Source organism: Schistocerca nitens, chromosome 4 (assembly GCF_023898315.1).
Source record: "Schistocerca nitens isolate TAMUIC-IGC-003100 chromosome 4, iqSchNite1.1, whole genome shotgun sequence".
Taxonomy (NCBI): domain Eukaryota; kingdom Metazoa; phylum Arthropoda; class Insecta; order Orthoptera; family Acrididae; genus Schistocerca; species Schistocerca nitens.
The window spans coordinates 282713553-282717686 of NC_064617.1; the positions used below are offsets into that span (position 1 = coordinate 282713553).

General features: G+C 44.6%; 1 pseudogene; it reads right to left on the reverse strand.

The window, feature by feature from the left end:
* Positions 1-248: 248 nt before the first annotated feature.
* Positions 249-366, reverse strand: LOC126253931 (5S ribosomal RNA; annotated as a pseudogene).
* Between the last annotated feature and the right edge of the window lie 3768 nt (positions 367-4134).

Below are 4134 nucleotides of genomic sequence, written 5' to 3' on the forward strand. Positions count from 1 at the left end.
AAGTGATTTAGGGAAATCACGGAATATCTATAAAAACTAAACTCCTCCCGAACAGGCCATGAAAGCCCAAAGGCACCGACCGGCCGCCGTGTCATCCTCAGACCACAGGCGTCACTGGATGCGGATATGGAGGGGCACGTGGTCAACACACCGCTCTCCCGGCCGTATGTCAGTTTCCAAGACCGCAGCCGCTACTTCTCAATCAAGTAGCTCGCAGTTTGTCTCATTAGGGCTGAGTGCACCCCGCTTGCCAACAGCCCTCGGCAGACCGGATGGTCACCCATCCAATTGCTAGCCCTGCCCGACAGCGCTTAACTTCGGTGGTCTGACGAGAACCGGTGTTTCCACTGCGGCAAGGCCGTTGGCACGGAATATTTATAAGGGGAGTCAAATGAAAACGAGGCAGAGTATAGAACGAGCATGGCACGATGACCAGATCATTAGAGATGGAGCCCAGGTTCGAGCTGGGGAGAAATAGGGGAAGGAAATAGATGCCTCCGTTTCAAAGGAACAATCATGGCATTTGCTTTAAGTGATTTAGGCAGGCAGGTGTGTGGATAAAAGTGCCCTCTACTGGAAATCAGTAAGGAACAGCGCTGACGTTCATTGCCGTGTCGTTTGTCTGTAAGACGTGCTCCACATGAGGTCAGCGAGTCGTGTGTCCGTCTGACTTCACTGTGGAGGCCGGGAAAGAGGAGCAGCAAGGTGTGGTGGGAATTTTGAGCGTGGAACGAATCTCAGAAAGTGAAATTCATGCCCAAATGTCTCCTGTGTATGGTGAACACTATGTCACGTGCTTGTCTGTTGGCGTGGAATAAACGATTTCGAGAAGGCCGGGTGGCAATGAAAGACATCACTCGGCCAAGACAGGCTCAAGGTGTTATCACCCCCTCTGCTGCGGTGGATGCTGCCGGTATAAATCACCGACAGCGGACGGTAGAGCACATTCGGCTCATGTCGGGTACCAGTCAGGGAACCGTTCAAGCCATCACTACAGAGCACCTGAATTTCCGAAAAATCTATACGCAGTGGGTTCTTCACAACCTGACGGAGGAGCAGAATGTCATCACTGCGGCATCTGAAACGGTCTCACGACGAAGAATATCGTTTCCAGTCCCGTATTGTCGCGGGAGCTGAAACATGGCGCTATGGTTATGAGCCGGTGAGCAAGCGTCAGAGTCAACAGAGGAAGCACACAGACTCACACCCCCCCGAAACAAATTCGAAGCGTACACATCAGCTCCGAGAAAGTCATGATCTTGTCTTTATGGAAGACGGCGCTACAGTTAATGCAATGGACACTTTGCAAAAACTGAAGCACGCCGTCAAGCTCAAACGTCCAGGAATATTGACGAACGGAATCATTGTTACGCAGGATAATGCCCGCTCACATGTTGCCAAGGTAGTTTCGATTACGGCGCAGAAATTCGCTGGGAAGCCCTACACACCCTTCATAGAGTTCCGAATTCTCACCATGCGATATAAATATTTTTGGATAGCTGAAGACAGAAATTCGTGGTCGTCGATTTGCTTCGGACGAAGAGGCGCATGGTTCCGTAGGCAACCGCTGACATCTTTCTATAAAGGCAATGACAGTCTTAAAAATGGCCATGCACATACAAAAACGCATGAAACTTATTTTTTTATGAGGTTACCTGTTTCGTTCTGTTTTAGACCATCTTCAGACCTCACACCATGATGGTAGACGGTGGCGGTGAACAGAGCAGCTGATACGACTTCACGAATGAGTCAGCGTTCACGGAGTCGTAGCGCCTGCTCCGTTGCAGTTGTGACTCTTCATGTTCATTTTTAAGTAATTAAAAAAACGCTGCTCTCCGAGAGAAATGTTCGGAAAAATTAATAATCTTCTTGTCTCAATATGGAATAAATGTAACAGCTATGGCGACTACTTCTGAAATAATAAACAGTTTACTTACATATTTATACCTCTGTCTCATTCTCATTTGACTGCCCCATAGCCCGCAGCTCGTGGTCGTGCGATAGCGTTCTCGCTTCCCACGCCCGGGTTCCCGGGTTAGATTCCCGGCGGGGTCAGGGATTTTCTCTGCCTCGTGATGGCTGGGTGTTGTGTGATGTCCTTAGGTTAGTTAGGTTTAAGTAGTTCTAAGTTCTAGGGGACTGATGACCATAGATGTTAAGTCCCATAGTGCTCAGAGCCATTTTGACTGCCCCATATCGGCGATTTTATCACCGCCCTCCCGAATATGGGTCCACTACCCCACTCGCTAATACTTCCCTTCTGTCGTTATTTTCATTTTTATACTATAAATGTTTCTGGTTCATTTCTTGAACTATACATTTAGAGAAGTCTTGGACTGTTTGCTCATTGTAGTATATGTCCTTTTGTGTGCTAAATAATTGCGGATTAATAATTACGGCATCAGAAGTCAGTGTATCATGTTTAGAATGAGCCATTCGCGCATTGGTAAACGCGCCTATCGCGTAGTCAGTAGCTGTGCGACTCAAAACCACGTGAGTAATGTGTGTTACGTTTCAGAACATCGCATTTGACAGGTATCCTCAACTATTTACCACTCTTTCATCACATTTCAGAAGTAACGTAGAGTAATTATTATCATGGATTCCGTGAAAAACAATATAACGTATTGGTAACACTATCTTGATGTTCATAACACGGATCCAGACTTGGTATTTTCATGGTTACAATCTGCATGTAACTGAGGAGATGAGATTTTATGTGTAACGATGTAACTGAGCGCCGATTACAAAACTACCGTTTGTTCGACACTATCCGTCACGCAACAATACTGTCATTCAATGTCTCAATCATTTATGTAGTCTGTTTTTGTCATATTATACTAAATCTGTGACTCGTCGTAATTTGCGCAGAGATCATCTGGTACCGCCAGAATGTATTGCGGATTAATACTGAAGGAGTATGAACGTGTAACTGAACGTGTGTAAAAGTTAGAGGTTCTCTGTTAAATGACGTATCAAGGGAATGTAGTGCGCATTTATTTAATTTTGGCCCCGTAGTCTTCTCGCCAACGGGTAACGCCTGGTAGGTAGGCAACTGGCGGACCACTCCAGTAACAGAGGGCGTCGACCTCAGGCAGCATGGCTTCTGAAACTCATACGCGAATGGATGTAGGGCAGACCACGTTATCGCTTTCACTTCTGTGCAACGGGACGTAGCTGCGTCGTCTACGTAACGAATCTCACATTTCTCTACAGTTATGCTCTTACGCAACACAACTGTATCATGCTCTGAGTCAAAGTTTTTGCTGGCGATAGTTTCGAGCAGCAAGTGACGGCTTCATTCTGTGCCGCAGTCAAGATAAGAAATGTTAATGTTAGTACAGTAGAGAAGATCCGCTGTTTTTTTCTCCTTGGGGAGCGCAACAACACGTCTGTATATCACCAGTCTAAATATCTTCTTTTTTTTCCTCTCTAACGCGAGCTTCGGGTTTGGGTAAAATCAGAATGCCAACGACTTAATGTGAATTGGACAGAGATTAAGAAGTAAATTAGCTGGGTCGTTTTCAAAGGAATAATCTTGGCATTTGCCTTAAGGGGGGTAGGACGTCAAACGTGCCGACTTGGAGCAGGAGAGGGACCACAGGACATTTTAATTTCCACTGTCTATAATTTTACAAATGAATTCATAAAACTTTGTCAGCATGACCAGAAAGGATTCAGGATTCATACTCTAGAATTTATTTTACTTATGAAAAAAATGAACGAGCTGTTACATTTTAAAATTCATGTTTAGAAAAAACTCAAATTTTATAATTAATTATCTCAGTTTTTACCACAGATTTTAATATATTTGAAAAATTCTAGAGTTTCATACACCTGTAAGTATGGTTTGACTGCTGTACAAAATTCATCGAAGAATCTCTCTTACTTATGAAGAAAAGTGTACCTATAGCAACAAATGCAGCCAATAGTGAGTCAAAAAATGATGAAATATCACACGTAAAAAAATAATTTGTTATGTTTTTGAACTTCCGCTGCCTTGAGTGTGAATCCTGAATCCTTCCTGGTCACGCTGACAAGGTTTTTTGAATTTAAATTGTAAAAGTATAGACAGCGGAAAATAAACTGTCCTGTTTGGTGTCTCTCCTGCTTCAAGTCGCCCCTCCCCCCCTT